We start from the raw sequence: 17,925 nt of genomic DNA, 5'->3' as shown, positions 1-17,925 counted from the left end.
CGGCCCCTTTTTCTATCCCTAACACACAATTACTTAAAGGAATACTATCGAAATACATACTTTTGAGGCAACATTAGTAATGGATGTAACAGAAATATAAATAAAGGACTGTGTATATATTGCTGTGTAGTGTTTTTTTTCCCCTTAGGAAACTGTTTTAAAAGCTGCCCATAGACAACAGTGGACAGAGGAATAGTCCACTTTTGTAGGTGACCTCGCTGAGTAGTGAAGCCTCCCCTCCCCCACGACCTGTAACTCACTCGTGCCGCCTGTCAGTAGATTAGAGGAGCCGAGAGCTTCTCTCTCTCCTGTCCTGTATTTCTGCTAGTATGCACATTAATAGGATATAACAGGAGCCCAGAGCTTCTCCCCCCTTCTCTCGCTCCTCTCATGAATTTCTCTGAACACACTTTGACTGTGTCCACAGCATCACTGGAGGTTTGTTGTTGCTATACAACGGCAAACAACCAGGCAACGGAGAGCTGAAACATACCATTCTGCAGAGCACATTGACTGTGATTTAGTATAGACAGTGCACAGCATAACAGGACACTTCTGTTCTTTGCTTAGTTGTTTTGTGCATTGCAAGCAAAAACCTCCAATGAGGTGGCGGACACAGTGTGTGCAAAGAAGCACAGTGACAGAAGTACAAGACCAGAGCGAGAGAAGGGAGAGACCTTTTCGCCTCTCTTAAGGCTCATACACACGAGGTACAGCCGTCGCCGCAACCACGTGGCACGCGCGTGTTGCGGCGACAGTTCGCCCGTGTGTATGACGCGCGCACCCCGAACTGTCGCCCGTCGGAGCTGTCGCCAGGCGATTGACATGTTCAATCGCCGGCTACAGCTGTCGCCGCAACCTCGCCGGAACTGTCGCTGCTCTCGCGTGAGTACGCGGGATAGCGACAGGAGACCTACGCAAGTGAATGGAGCATCCGCCTGGGGGATGCTCCCAGAGTCGGGACAAGGTCCTCCAGCACCCAAGGCTGAGACACCAAAGTGCGCCCCTCCATCCCTGCCACCCCAGCATCACACACTGATTGCTATTAGACTAAGAGGCGCCACAGGGCCCACAACCTCCCCAACACCTTAATCTCTAGTTATCTGGCTTGCAGTCACTACTATGTATCCCCTTTTCTTATTTATTTCTGCTTCAAACACAATTAGGAATGACAGCTGAATGAATTCTGCGCCCCCTCCTACACTGCGCCCTGAGGCTGGAGCCTCTCCAGCCTATGCCTCGGCCCGGCCCTGGATGCTCCATTCACACACAGCTTCCGCCGCGTCTCTGCCTTTCTGGCGAGACGTGTGGACAGCTGTCGCTGGCAGGGAGCTGTCGCTCCCTGTTCACGTGCACACATGCAGCGGGGGACAATTGTCCCCCGTGTGTATTTAGCTTTACATCCTACTGACGGGCATCACAACAATTACTGTTAAAACTCACGTTGGGGAAGGGAGTGGGCGGCATAATAGCAGTGAGAGAAGTTCTCTCGTATCTCAAACATCTCTGTGTGTTCTGATGGGGGAGGAGAGGAGGGATACAGGAGCCAGGACCATGATGACATCCTGTTTTTATATAAAAGACCTCCCCGCAAAGGTGGACTATTCCTCTGTCCCGACGCCATCAGTGTTCTCAGGGGACACTGACTTAAAGGTACCTAGGATATAAAATGCACTACAGAGCAAAAATATGTGCAGAGTCCTTTATTTATATTGCTTTTACATCAGTTGCCAATGTTGCCACAAAAATACTTTCTTGGATAGAATTCCTTTAATGACCAAGTTTGTGAGCTTTGCAGTGTTTGGCATCAATCATTTGCATTGGAATGAAACAAATCTGATTGGTTGTTTGTGGCTCCACCCCTTTCTCAATTTCAACCCAAGTCAACCAATGATCAACTGTATCAGGTTTGAGGCTTGTGCCATTAACAGTGCAAGAATGGCAGCAATGTATATTCTGCTTGAATCAATAGGTGTATTTTGATTGGCTTATGTAGGCTCCACCCACTTTTGAGAATATTAATCCCAGTAATGCAGTGACCAACTGTGCAAAGTTTAAGAAACCCTACCTTTAAAAGTGTAAGAATGGCTGCAGTTTACATTTCCCAGTGAAATTTGTATTTGTCTCCGCCCAATTTTTGGTTATGTGTGATGATTTGCTCAGCTGCCTGTGCAGGCAGGCAGCTTTTTGACCATTGTGTAGGTTTGCATGCTGCAGGACTCTGGAAAGAAGAGCTTCTGTCAGTTTTGCAGCTTGTGCTTGCTGAGGAATTTGCATAAGTTGTCATGCAAATTGCCTGGCCACATTCATTGGAGGCGTGTACTATAAGTACTATGTGTTTCCCACAATGCTGGGCTGTTCATGGATTCTTTCCTGTGAAACACTCTGGGGAGTGTCAGCCATGCTCTTTGTTTGAAGATCAGCTTAGAGTAATTCCTGGAAAACTGCACTAGGCAGGTTTCCTTAGTGCAGTTAGGATTGCTTATCTGTTTGTTTGTTCTGTTGCCATTGTCCTGTCCCAACGGTGGTCGACAGGAAATGGTTCTGATCTCTGTTCTTGGAGTATAGCTGGTGCAGCGGTTGCTACCAGCTATCTCTTCTGATCTGTCTCATTGGATCGCGCTAGCCCCTTTTCGCTAGCGCTGTGGATCCTTCTGTTCTGTCTCATTGGATCGCGCTAGCCACTTTTCGCTAGCGCTGTGGATCCTTCTGTTCTGTCTACCGGGATCGCGCTAGCCACTTTCTGCTAGTGCTGTGGATCCTTCTGTTCTGCTACTCTGTACCTGGATCGCGCTAGTCACTTTCGCTAGTGCTGTGGATCCTATATCCTGCCTGTTCCTGTTTTCGTGTGTCTATCTTGTCTGCTACGAGCGCTTGCTGGAGGCTCGGTGAGGTAACCGTTGAGCAAGCGCTCGCGTCCTCTGTTTCATGTTTGTCTGTCAATGGTTAGTTAGGCGTGCTTGTCTCTATTGTGCTTATCACGTGGAGACCGCGCATAACCGTGTGCACTGTTGCGAATGAGTGCGGTGTCCGCGGTTAGCTAGCATTTGTTATTTTCCGTATCTCCTCATTGTATTATTTGTTGTGCTTTTGCTAACCTCGTATTCTGTTCTGATCTGCCTTGTGTCACGTCTGGCGATCGCACCTCTCGCGATCGCGTTCCTGTTTCATATCTGCTGTTGTGTGTGCGCGGTCGCGGGGTGGCGAATAGGTTGGCGCACACACATACAACCTGTTCCTTTGCTCGTCTCATTCGCAATCGCCTCTCTTGTGATTGCGTTCTGCACTTCGTACAATTCCTGTCTGGCATTTGTGGAGGTACAGAGGATTGGTTCCTCTGCACTCCCCAGCGCCATCTGCCGACAGGAATTTTCCCTCTACGGGTGCGTAGCACCTTTTGCTGGGTGCCTGCAAATATATGCTTGTCGAGGATTTCCGCCGTGTCAGCGCACGCGTTGTGCGCTGATCACGGAGAAAGTTCCACAATCGTTACAGTATGAACAGCCCAACCCAAAACCCCAGTGTAGACGGAAATTCCGATTTGTACGATTTTGTCGAGTTTGGGTCCTGTGTCTTTAAGAGCTTTAAAAGGCTTAATTCAGAGACCAAGGCGGAATTTCTTTCTGAATGTGTGAGGTTTTGCCTGAATCCCACCTTTCAGATTTCTGATCTGTCCACGTCGGCTCTTCTGTTTGCCTATGTGATCTTAAAAGACGATTTGTTCACCTGGGCGTATGATCTGTTAAAAATCAATTCTTGGAATGGTAATCTGTATCAGTTGCTTGCAGTGATATTCTCTCACTGGTTTAAACTGCCTGGCTTACCACCTGCTCTGATTCAGTGTGTAGCTGCTGATAAGTCAGCTGATCTTTCCCTTCCATGCAAAACTTTTCAGTATGACAATCAGTTCAATGTGTCTGTTGCCACTTCAGGTTTTAAACAGCAGACATGCAAAGTGGCTAAAAAGAGAAAAACTAAAAAACGCAAGCATCGGAATAAAACACTCCCTATTGATGTTTGTAATGATGTTGTTCCGTCTCCGGCTTTTTTGCCCCAATCCAAAGCTCATGTGGATCCTGCTATAGGTAGGATCGCACACTATATTAAAGCAGTTAAAAAATCTGTTCTTGTTCCTGAACTCCACCCCTATGGAGATTATTTGGATACTGGCCTGTTTGAACCCCCATTTGCTTCCTGGGATATTGGGGCCTTGCTGGAAGAATTCGATTTTGATTGGAAAGCCTTTTGCGATTTTTACATCGCAAAAAGCGAAAATGTCTTGAATGCTTGTCTCGATTCAATGTACCTTCTGATTGATTCCGATGAATGTGACAAGGATGATGTGGATCTGGTGATCTATGTATGGCAAACGATTTTGGATGAGTTGCACACACACCAACCAATTGATTCCAATAAAGAGACATCGTTGTCGGATGATTGTTCCTGCCTTTCTGGGGTAAAGCATGAGAGTCTTGACTTTGTGCAATCTGAAATGAATGAGTGTGCCGCTGTGGTTGATTCCTGTGCGAATCCTGAAGGATTCTCTCCTGACAGTGTGCAGTTTGAATCTGTGCGATCTGATGCCTGTTTCTCGGATGTTCCTGCAGATAGTGATCGGCATGAGTCTGCTGGTTTCCTCAAGGATGTGTGGGATCCTTTGTCATTTAGTAACAGATCTTTGAGATCTTCCGTCTGTGACCCTGCTATGGGGAAAAGTTCTCGACTATGCAGCGTCAAAAGTAAAATTAATATGCCTAATAAAGTTTATCCTGTTGATGTCACTATTTCTTCTGCAAATGAGTCTCTGTCTCACCCTGTTCACACCTGTAAGGGCCCGTTGCCTGGGGACAGTTGCTCCAGCGTTTCGGTCCTAGATGCCTTGCAGTCTGCTCCGCAGATCGCGGAGGTTTGCGCTATAGAAGCGTCAGTTTTACAACCTAAAGTGAATTTTGATTCGCAGGTTTTGCGTTCTGATTCCTCGGATTCAACATTGTTAGCCAAATCTAAGAGTGAGACACCGCTTCGGTTTTGTGAATATGATGCTGAACCCTCTTTGCCTTATTCAGAGACGCTTTCTCTGAACCTGCCCTGTACCATGAATAAAAACATGTTTTCCTTTCACACTGACGTTTGTGAGCCCCTTTCTTGCTCTGAGGGAAGTTCTGACTCTCCACCCTGTACTCTGGATGAGTCAATATTGCCTTGTACAATATCTCCTGCCCTCCCCCTAGAGGCTTGTCTAGGTATTGCTGCTATTTTTACCTGTTTTTCTGCAGTTTTGGAGTTGCAAGCTAGTTTGACTGCTACGCAGAATTCTGGGTGCAGCGAGATTAAAGTTAGGGAGTCAGTGTGTGGTCCAGTGAATATTCCTGTACGTTCCGCTCATGATGATTAAATTCAGTCTCAGTTTATGGTGGAACCTTCCCTGGGACATCTGCCCTGTTCACAAAATAAAGTTCCAGTTTTGCCCTGTAACATGGATAGTACAGAATCCTTCTTAGAAAACTTGAAAAATGATGTTCCTGAGGTCTTGTTTGATGTTCTGGAGGTCTCCGAGTTCCTCCCAAAGGGTGCAGAACTTGTAGGAGATGTCTCCTGCCCCCCAAGTCCGACAGACAGATGCGGTGCAAAGACAGAAGGCAAGATCAGAGTAGTATTCAGGCTGAGTCGGCAACGGGATCAGATAGGCAGAAGCACAGAATCAGTAGGCAGAAGAGTAGTAAGGGCTAGCAGAAGATCATAACAAATAATACAATTCAATTAGTACTTTAAGCTATCAACAGAATCTGACTAAGTGTGGATCCCCAGCTCCTGCTGGTTCTAGCACACTTTGGGATCTGACTAGGTCTGAGTGCTAACACGTAGCATTTGCAACAGCAGACAAGGAGCAACTGACAGGCAGGTCCTATATATACTGAGAGCGCTCCACAGCGCCGCCCCAGTCACTCAGCCAATCAGGAGCACTGCTGGAGTCAGCTGACCGGCCAATCAGCTGACTCCCCTTCTATTCGCATAAAGGTCCTGTCGCCTGGCGCGCGCGTAGCCCTCAGTCTATGTGCAAGTGAGAGACCAGGCAATACTCCAACATGTAACTGTGCGGCGGAGGCCGCCAGCTGAGACGCGGAGACAGCCTCCATGCCGCTCACTGCTGCAGGGGCATCTCCGCTATCTATTACAGTACCCCCCTTCCCTGAGGAGTGGACCCCGGACACTTCTTACACGGCTTCTCGGGATGTAACTCATGAAACTCTTTCTTTAGATCCTCGGCATGCATGTGGCAATCTGGCACCCAAGTTCTCTCCTCCAGGCCATACCCCTTCCAATGGACCAGGTACTGTACAGAATTCTGCACTAATCGAGAATCTAAAATCTTCTTGATCTCATACTCAGGCTGGCCGTCAATCACCACAGGAAGGGGGGGGGGGGGAGAGGAATCCCAATGCACAGCAGGCTTCAACAAAGAAACATGAAATGATCTCACACCTCTCATGCTGGCTGGGAGATCAATCACATATGTAACGTCATTAATCTTTCTGGACACAGGGTATGGGCCTACAAATCTAGGCCCTAACTTAGGCGATGGTTGCTTTAACGCCAGATGCCGTGTAGACACCCACATACATGTCTCCTGGAGAAAACTTCCACTCAACAGACCGCCTTTTATCCGCCTGTTTTTTCTGAGACTGGAAGGCTTTTCCCAGATTCCTTTTTACAAGCACCCAAATCTCCTTCAATTACCTTTGCCAATCTTCTAGGGCCGGAAAAGGAGAAGATGCCACTGGTATTGGAGAGAATGTGGGAGATCTCCCCGAAACCATCTGGAAGGGAGAAAAACCTGAAGAGGAACTCTTCAGATTATAATTGCTCCAGGGACTGGTTAAGCCTTTCGGTCTGTCCATTGGTCTGTGGGTGGTAGCCTGATGAAAATGACAAGTCCATACCGAGCTGGTGGCAAAAGGCTCTCCAGAATTTAGACACAAACTGGACTCCCCTATCTGACACTACATTCTCCGGAATGCCATGCAGCCGGAAAATGCGCTGGATGAAGAGATCAGCCAATTCCTGGCCCGAGGGGAGTCCCTTCAGAGGGACAAAATGAGCCATTTTACTGAACCTATCAACTACCACCCAGATGACCGTCTTGCCCTCAGACCTGGGGAGTTCTCCAACAAAGTCCATAGACAAGTGAGTCCATGGTTCATTTGGCACCAGTAAAGGTTGCAGCTTACCTACTGGTGCCTGACGAGAGGGCTTATTTCTGGCACACACAGAGCACTCTCTCACAAACTCTTTGCAATCAAGTGCCAACGAAGGCCACCATACACATCTGGCCAGTAGGTCCTGAGTTCGAGCAGCCCCAGGATGCCCTGCATTCTTATGGGCATGGAACAATTGTAAGAGTTGTAGGTGAAAGGGAAGTGGCACAAACAGAACCCCCTCGGGCTTCCCTTCTGGAATATCTTGCTGGTAAGGCCCTAGGGTAACCGCCCAATCTTCCCAGGTTTCCGTGGCTGCCACCACCAGTCTTTGAGGTAAGATGGTCTCAGGGGTTGATGGCTGAACTGTCTCGGGCTCAAAACTCCTAGATAATGTACCTGCTTTGACATTCTTACTTCCCGGTGTATAAGTAATGACAAACCTGAACCTTGAAAAGAACAAGGACCAGCGAGCCTGTCGGGAGCTAAGTCTTTTGGCCCCTTCGATGTACTCCAAATTTTTATGATCAGTATAGACCGTGATCGTATGTTCTGCCCCTTCAAGCCAATGGCACCATTGCTCAAAGGCTAACTTAACCACTTGAGGACCGTAGGCTTTACCCCCCTTAAGGACCAGACCCTTTTTTTCCATTCAGACCGCTGCAGCTTTCACAGTTTATTGCTCGCTCATACAACCTACCACCTAAATGAATTTTAGCTCCTTTTCTTGTCACTAATAAAGCTTTCTTTTGGTGCTATTTGATTGCTGCTGCGATTTTTACTTTTTATTTTATTCATCAAAAAAGACATGAATTTTGTCAAAAAAATGATTTTTTTAACTTTCTGTGCTGACATTTTTCAAACAAAGTAAAATTTCTGTATACATGCAGCACGAAAAATGTGGACAAACATGTTTTTGATAAAAAAAAAAAAAACCCATTCAGCCTATATTTATTGGTTTGGGTAAAAGTTATAGCATTTAAAAACTATGGTGCAAAAAGTGAATTTTCCCATTTTAAAGCATCTCTGACTTTTCTGATATATATCAAAAAAATTCTTGATCCAACATCATTGTTGATAAAAAGCTCACGCGTATCGGAGCATGGAATGGCTCCTTAATCATAGCTTACAAGAGCATGTGTTACACAGATTAAATAGTGTAAGGCCACACCCAAAAGGGTGTGCACATTGGCCTTAAAGGTACATACATAGTATTTTAAAAATGGTATGGACCAATACAAATACATAGAATCACTAAATAATTAATTAGTTTAAAACACGGAAAGAACATAGCATCAGTTTGCATACTACCCATAAATCATTATTATACATGTGGAAACAGGCAGCATAAATTTTAAGTTTTTAAAGATAACCTTAAAGTCAAACAACCAGCATATATCTGTGGAACTGAGACTGGAGAAAAGGAAGAGAGGGGAGAAAGGAACACAGGAAGAAAGAAATGTGCTGGGATACAGCCTACTTATCATAAAAAGTATTGAGGTCCATCCCTCGAATTGAGCCCTAAGGGGGCACGAGTCCCTAATTTCCATATCCAGTAAGCTTCTCATTTTAATAGTCTATTGTATAATTCCCCTCCCCTAGGTGGATGTGATAGTCTCTCTATGCCTTGAAATTTAAATCCAGACATGTTACCTGAATGAGCATGGTAAAAATGCTTGGAAACACTAGAAGCATGACTGATATAGGCAGCGTTCCTAAGACACCTCCCGGCGCCATTATAATGCTCTGCAATCCTCTGGCGGAGAGGGCGGGTAGTGCACCCCACGTATTGGATCCCACATTCCATGCAAGCCACCAAATAGACAACATATTGAGTCTGACAATTGATATACTGTTTAATATCGTAGTTTCTATGTCTGGAAAAGGAGACAATTTCACGTGTTTGGTTATGAACTCGACAATAACGGCAGGTGCTGTAGCCGCACCTATATGAGCCTTTGTGTGTTAACCAAGTCGGTTTGGGCTTATCCTCACTCTGAAACAAACTGGGGGACAAGCTGGTACCCAAAGTAGGGGCCCGGCGTGAGGAAAAACCACAGCCTCCAGCTAGGACCCTAAACAACTTAGGATCAGAGTGGAGAACCGGCAGGTATTTTTTGATGATACTGACAATTTGATTATACTCCAGGCTATAGGAGGTAACAAAATTAATACCTCTATTGGATTGACTGTCCCTACTTTCTGCCCTTGGAGCAAGTAAAGTTGTTCTGGGTTTTTGTAATATTCGTTTTTTTGCTTCTGTTATAAGATCTTTCCGATACCCACGACAAAGAAGTCTAGATTGTACTAAATTAAGTTCTGTCTGTAATTTGGATGGATCAGAGCAGTTCCTAACCGCTCTGATCATTTCTCCATATGGAATGGACTTCAAAGTATGTTTGGGGTGGCAGCTCGTGGCTAAAAGCCACGAGTTGCCTGCACATTCTTTTCTATATGTTCTGGTCTGTATCCTCCCAGATGCTACATGGCCATACAAAGAAAGATCCAAGTAATTGATTTCTGTGGCACTGTGCAACATCGTGAAGGATAGATTCAAATTATTGTCATTACGGTATGTCAAGAATCTGGGTAGATCTGTCTCTGGACCTCTCCAAACCAGCAGCAGATCATCTATATATCTAGCATACCAAAACATAAAATTGGAAAAGGGGTTGAACTCTCCAAAGATGTGGAGCTCCTCCCACCATCCCATATACAAGTTTGCTAGGGATGGGGAAAACTTGGCTCCCATCGAAGCTCCACACCTTTGGAGATAGTACACCCCATCAAACATAAAATAATTTCGGCTAAGTAGATGATCTACCGCTAGAAGGAGAAAGTCACAGACTGTTGACGAGAATGACCCATATTTTCTAATGTGAAAATCTACAGCTTCAGGAGCTAACCTGTGGGGAATGGAGGAATATAAGGAGGCCACATCCATTGTGACCCAAATAAAGGACGACTCCCATTGCAAGGATTCCAAACTGGACAACAGATGTGTAGTGTCCCGCAGGAACCCTGGGAGACGGCACACCAACGGTTGAAGGCACCCGTCCACCCACCGTCCAAGACGCTTGCCCAAGGAACCTATGCCAGCCACAATTATTAGGGGGTTTACTGCTGCTCATGAGGAACATAACAAAAGTGCCAATGCTACCCCCAACTCTTCCTTTCATGATAATCCCCAGGTTCTTTCCAACATTCCAGACACATTGGCCCATAGAGACAATTTTGGACTATCCAAGGAAAATGTTTCAGTCCAGGATCCCCTCTTAGAGCCCTCTCTGGTTACACAAGAAAATGCTCCTACTAGTCAAGAGACTATAGATACGGAACCTGATTTTGCATTGGATATTTTGGGTGAACTTTTAATGTATCCAGATAAGATAGATAAATACATGTCTGTTTTTTCTAAGCAACCAGGGACATATAACATTGATCCTGCCATACATTTGCAATCTTCTGTTTCAGGTTTGGAGTGTCTGTTAGATAAGGAAACACGTTTGTGGTGGGATATTACTACCCTTAAACATTACATAGCAGAGGGAATGATCCCCAGAGGTTTGCGTATTAAGAAAATCCCCACTACAATCTATTCAAATCAGTTTGTAATAGAATGGAACCAGGTGTTAACCGATTTCTCCATTTGCCTTATGAAACTGATTATAACTTATGAAGAAAGAAAACTAGCTGACATCAAGGTTCAAATATCAGACACTAGGAGAGAGTTGAATAAACTCTCTTCTTTTGAACACTTTGATGAGCTGACTAATAAAATGAAAGATAATATTACCAAACTTGAGAACCTTATCATGAATACTAAGCGGGTGAAATTTCTTAGAGACTCTAGAGATTATAGGAATAATGTAGTATACGAGTGGGGTAGATGGGAAACTGTGCACAGATCCCCAAGGTCAATTCTTCGTAAGCCAAAATACAATAAAAGGGTCAGTTTCAGCTCTGCAGATAGCACAGGCTCTGCTTCTGATTTTTCAGAAAATAGGGAGAACAGGGTTCAGTCAGTCTTCTCTGGCACCCCCAACCAGCAGGGGGGGGGGGACCAGCGTGGACGGGCGGCACAAGAAACCCCTCCAGGACAACTGACCTATTACCAACGGCCGAGAAAGTTGAGTCGGAGGTACAGGAGGAGAGGGGAAGAAGGACCAGGAGGGCAGGCCGTAAGACACGCAAGATAACCTGCACCTCTAACATCTCTAATGTCATTAATTTATCTGGTGTTGATCTCTCTAGGGCCCAAATCTCTCTACTTTCTAGGGGTTTATCTTATGCACCGTCATATCACTTTGATGCTTTTAGCACTATGCTAGATGTAAATAAATTTGTGAGGAATCTGATGGTTAAAAAACATTTTTTGGAAACGGAGGAGTTGGAGGCTGGGGGTGGGGTGGCCCCGGGGCCCCTTGTGTCTTCTTCCTCGGGGGCTGGGCGGATCCCTCCATTCCAGGAGGCCTCCTCCATCCTCATGTTGGAACAGTTGTCCAGCCTGAGTGATGGCCCAGCCCCAGGGGCGGCCCCGGGCCCCGTGGCCACCTCTAATCCCCACTTCTATCCCTTCCAGGCTCGTACCCCAGCAGTAGATACTTTCCAAGATTTGGTGGAAAAAGATCTCATGCGAATAAAAAGGGTTGGTAGAGCAGCCTCAGATTTGACACGGCAGGAACGGGAAGCACTACAGTCCCTCCAAAATAACAAAGCGATAGTAATTCGCAATGCAGATAAAGGGGGGGCTGTGGTGGTTCTAGATGCAATAGCCTACAAAGAGGAGGCATTGCGTCAGCTGCAAAATACCACCACATATGAGGTCTTACCTGGAGATCCCACTGGTCGCTTCAAGACTGAACTTAAACAACTACTCGATCTGGGAGTTTCCTTGGGGGTTTTCAGTGTGAAAGAGAGGGATTATCTTTTGGTGGAGGCGCCCGTCGTGCCCATCTTCCACCACTTGCCCAAGGTCCATAAACCTGACAATCCACCTAAAGGCCGCCCGATTGTGGCTGGCATAGGTTCCTTGGGCGAGCGTCTTGGACGGTGGGTGGACGGGTGCCTTCAACCGTTGGTGTGCCGTCTCCCAGGGTTCCTGCGGGACACTACACATCTGTTGTCCAGTTTGGAATCCTTGCAATGGGAGTTGTCCTTTATTTGGGTCACAATGGATGTGGCCTCCTTATATACCTCCATTCCCCACAGGTTAGCTCTTGAAGCTGTAGATTTTCACATTAGAAAATATGGGTCATTCTCGTCGACAGTCTGTGACTTTCTCCTTCTAGCGGTAGATCATCTACTTAGCCGAAATTATTTTATGTTTGATGGGGTGTACTATCTCCAAAGGTGTGGAGCTTCGATGGGAGCCAAGTTTTCCCCATCCCTAGCAAACTTGTATATGGGATGGTGGGAGGAGCTCCACATCTTTGGAGAGTTCAACCCCTTTTCCAATTTTATGTTTTGGTATGCTAGATATATAGATGATCTGCTGCTGGTTTGGAGAGATCCAGAGACAGATCTTCCCAGATTCTTGACATACTGTAATGACAATAATTTGAATCTATCCTTCACGATGTTGCACAGTGCCACAGAAATCAATTACTTGGATCTTTCTTTGTATGGCCATGTAGCATCCGGGAGGATACAGACCAGAACATATAGAAAAGAATGTGCAGGCAACTCGTGGCTTTTAGCCACGAGCTGCCACCCCAAACATACTTTGAAGTCCATTCCATATGGAGAAATGATCAGAGCGGCTAGGAACTGCTCTGATCCATCCAAATTACAGACAGAACTTAATTTAGTACAATCTAGACTTCTTTGTCGTGGGTATCGGAAAGATCTTATAACAGAAGCAAAAAAACGAATATTACAAAAACCCAGAACAACTTTACTTGCTCCAAGGGCAGAAAGTAGGGACAGTCAATCCAATAGAGGTGTTAATTTTGTTACCTCCTATAGCCTGGAGTATAATCAAATTGTCAGTATCATCAAAAAATACCTGCCGGTTCTCCACTCTGATCCTAAGTTGTATAGGGTCCTAGCTTGAGGCTGTGGTTTTTCCTCACGCCGGGCCCCTACTTTGGGTACCAGCTTGTCCCCCAGTTTGTTTCAGAGTGAGGATAAGCCCAAACCGACTTGGTTAACACACAAAGGCTCATATAGGTGCGGATACAGCAGCTGCCGTTATTGTCGAGTTCATAACCAAACACGTGAAATTGTCTCCCTTTCCAGACATAGCAACTACGATATTAAACAGTATATCAATTGTCAGACTCAATATGCTGTCTATTTGGTGGCTTGCATGGAATGTGGGATCCAATACGTGGGGTGCACTACCCGCCCTCTCCGCCAGAGGATTGCAGAGCATTATAATGGCGCCGGGAGGTGTCTTAGGAACGCTGCCTATATCAGTCATGCTTCTAGTGTTTCCAAGCATTTTTACCATGCTCATTCAGGTAACATGTCTGGATTTAAATTTCAAGGCATAGAGAGACTATCACATCCACCTAGGGGAGGGGATTTATACAATAGACTATTAAAACGAGAAGCTTACTGGATATGGAAATTAGGGACTCATGCCCCCTTGGGGCTCAATTCGAGATTGGACCTCAATACTTTTTATGATAAGTAGGCTGTATCCCAGCGCATTTCTTTCTTCCTGTGTTCCTTTCTCCCCTCTCTTCCTTTTCTCCAGTCTCAGTTCCACAGATATATGCTGGTTGTTTGACTTTAATTTTGTATTCCTCCGCCCGCCGGCGCTGCTAAGTGGCCGGCGAGCTGGAGGCTAAATCCCCGGCCATCAATCCCCGGCGGAGGATCGCGTCACGGATGACGCGATCACTCCGCCCATGCCCGTACAAGGACCGCTGCCAATTGTACATGCGGCGGTCCTTGCGGGATCCACTTTCCGGCCGCCCCTGTGCAGTGGGCGGTCGGTAAGTGGTTAATGGCCAAGAGCTCCCTATTGCCAATATCGTAGTTCCTCTCAGCTGGAGAGAACCTATGAGAAAAGAAGGCGCAGGGATGTAGTTTGCCTTGAAGGCCAGAGCATTGAGACAGCACAGCCCCAACCCCAATCTCCGATGCATCCACCTCAACAATGAAGGGGAAGGTGACATCCACGTGTCTCAAAATGGGAGCAGAACAAAATAGCTTTTTCAGCGTAGCGAAGGCAGACTGTGCCTATGCTGTCCAATAGTAGGTGTCAGCCCCCTTCTTGGTAAGGTTGGTGAGGGGTGGCACTACAGAAGAAAACCCTTTGATGAACTTCCTGTAGTAATTGGCGAAGCCAAGAAATCTTTGGAGTGCCTTCAATCCTACAGGTTGAGGCCACTCCAATACAGCAGAGACTTTTTCAGGATCCATGGAGAGACCTGAAGTGGAAATAATATACCCCAAAAAAGGGACCTTAGTGACTTCAAAGAGGCATTTCTCTAACTTCGCATACAACGAGTTCTGCTTCAATTTTCTTAGAACGAACTTCACATGTTTCCGATGTTCTGTTAGATTGGGTGAGAAAATCAGTATATCGGCCAGATATACTAGCACGAATTTTCCCAGGACTTCCTTAAAAACTTCATTGATCAACTCCTGGAAGACGGCAGGGGCATTACACAACCTGAAGGGCATGACCAGATACTCGTAGTGCCCATCGGGTGTGTTGAATACCGTCTTCCATTCATCACCATCCCTAATGCGTACCAGGTTGTATGCTCCTCGTAGGTCTAGCTTAGAGAAGATACTGGCATTGGTCACCTGAGCAAATAAATCGTCAATCAAAGGAAGTGGATAGCGATTTTTCACTGTGATCTTGTTCAACCCTCGATAGTCAATACAAGGTCGAAGCGCACCGTCCTTTTTCTGTACAAAAAAGAACCCAGCCCCTGCTGGTGACCGGGAAGGACGGATAAAGCCCTTGGCCAAATTTTCCTTAATGTATTCCTGCATAACCAGCTTCTCTGGCCCCGACAGATTATAGAGATGGCCTCTAGGAGGCATACAACCTGATCTTAACTCTATGGGACAGTCGTAGCTCCGGTGTGGCGGGAGTTTCTCTGTTGATTTTGGACAAAACACATCAGAAAATTCTGCGTACTGCACTGGCACCGCTTTCACCTGAATCTTGGTGGCGCAAACAGCAACTTTCTCCAAACAATGATGATGACAATGGGCTGACCAGCTCTGTAGCTGACCTGAAGTCCAGTCAATCTGAGGGGAGTGTAGTTGTAACCAAGGCATACCGAGGATTATGGTAGAAGTTGCCATTTGTAGGACAGAGAACTGTAGTTTCTCCTTATGTAGAACCCCTATATTACACAACAATAAAGGGGTCTGGGAGAGAGGCTGTCTACACTGTAACGGAGAGTCATCTATCTCAGTGATCAATATCTGACGGTCTAAAGGAAGTAAGGGAATCCCCAATTTTTTGACAAAGTCATAATCTATAAAATTGGCTGCAGAGCCTGAGTCCATGAATGCCTCTGTGGGCGTGGCCCGACCCTCCCAGGTAATGGAGCAAGGGAGGAGCAAGTGGTTATTATTTAGAGGTAAACACGGCTCGCCTAGAGTATTACCTCTGACTACACCTAGGCGGCAGCGTTTCCCGACTTTTTAGGGCAATTCTGGACAATGTGACCCTCCTCAGCACAGTATAGACAGAGTCTTTCTGACCTTCTGCGGTTCTTTTCCACTTGCGTTAACCTAGAATGACCGATCTGCATCGGTTCGTCCTGTGGTGACGAGGGTGGAGAAGAGACGTAGGAAACAGATCTTACAGCATTTTTCCCACGGGTCTGTTTTTGATAGCGAAGGCGGCGATCAACCCGCACCGCCAATGAAATTGCTTCGTCTACAGATTTAGGCTCAGGATGACCTAGCATCAAATCAGAAACTGAATCGGATAATCCTGACAGGAAACAGTCTAATAAAGCATACGTTCCCCATCTAGCTGATACACCAGTCTAATAAAGCATACGTTCCCCATCTAGCTGATACACCTCCTAAACTCTGCTGCATAAACCTCCACTGGGTTACGACCTTGCCTGAGAGTTTTAGTTTTCTCTCAGCTGTGATAGCAATATCCGGATCATTGTATATAACGGCCATGGCCTTAAAGAACTCCTGAACTGAGGATAATGCCTCATGCCCCGTGTGAAAACTATATGCCCATGTTTGTGAATCTCCTGACAAAAGGGTCTTTATAAAGGTTACCCTCTGGTTCTCAGATCCCGACAGATTGGGCCTCAACTCAAAATAGGATAGCACACGATTTCTGAAATTCTGAAAGTCAGATCTAGGCCCAGAAAACTTTTCGGGTACGGACATACGAAGGTCCGTGACTGAAGGGGTTTGCACTGTATCAATAGTCATTTGAAGTACCTGTACTGTCCCAGACAGTTGAGCGATCTGAGTCTGTTGGACTATTGATCACCCCGGTAAGATTGTTTACCGCGGTGGTCAGGACTTCGTCCTGACTACGCAGTGCGTCCATAATGTTTGGTCTGCTGTTTTGTAACGATTGGTGTCAACAAGAACAGATTTTCTGATTATTGGTGATCTGCAGTAACACCAATAATACAGATGCTATACCTGATTATGTGGTGATCTGCAGAATCACCCATAATGCGAGTATAGCGAGACACAGGAAAACCAGATGTAAGGAATGGTGTTTGGTGCAACAGTAATACAGATAGAGATACCCACTCCCCCAGAGGAGCTGGTAGAGGAGGATAGCTCTATTGAACACAGGTATCAGCACTCCAGCAAGCTGGAGATGCAGAGGAACCAGAGATACAGTTCACCCGAGGAGCGGGTGATGCAGACTATACTGCAGCAGGAGATTACCTGAGGGACAGGTGATTAAGACTGTGCTGCAGCTACTAATCACCTGAGGAGCAGGTGATGAAGACTGTACTGTAGCTACTAGTCACCTGAGGAGCAGGTGATTAAGACTATACTGCAGCTACTGATCACCTGTGGAGCAGGTGATCAAACTGTACTGAGAATCCCTCACCAGGGCCTAGGCTCACTGGTGAGGGCAGGAGAGTCAGACAAGCAGATTCGGCAACAGACAGACAGATGCGGTACAAAGACAGAAGGCAAAATGAGAGTAGTATTCAGGCTGAGTCAGCAACGGGATCAGATAGGCAGAAGCACAGAATCAGTAGGCAGAAGAGTAGTCAGGGCTAGCAGAAGGTCATAACAAATAATACAATTCAATTAGTACTTTAAGCTATCAACAGAATCTGACTAAGTGTGGATAACCAGCTCCTGCTGGTTCTAGCACACTTTGGGATCTGACTAAGGTCTGAGTGCTAACACGTAGCATTTGCAACAGCAGACAATGAGCAACTGACAGGCAGGTCCTATATATACTGAGAGCGCTCCACAGCGCCGCCCCAGTCACTCAGCCAATCAGGAGCACTGCTGGAGTCAGCTGACCAGCTGAGACGCGGAGACAGCCGCCATGCTGCTCACTGCTGCGGCGGCATCTCCGCTATCTATTACAGTACCTTCCCCCGAGGAGTGGACCCCGGACACTTCTTACACGGCTTCTCAGGATGTAACTCATGAAACTCTTCCTTTAGATCCTCGGCATGCATGCGGCAATCCGGCACCCAAGTTCTCTCCTCCAGGCCATACCCCTTCCAATGGACCAGGTACTGTACAGAATTCTGCACTAATCGAGAATCTAAAATCTTCTCGATCTCATACTCAGATT

This window comes from Hyperolius riggenbachi, chromosome 1, assembly GCF_040937935.1.
Source record: "Hyperolius riggenbachi isolate aHypRig1 chromosome 1, aHypRig1.pri, whole genome shotgun sequence".
NCBI lineage: Eukaryota > Metazoa > Chordata > Amphibia > Anura > Hyperoliidae > Hyperolius > Hyperolius riggenbachi.
Note: the sequence above shows the minus strand (reverse complement) of the source record.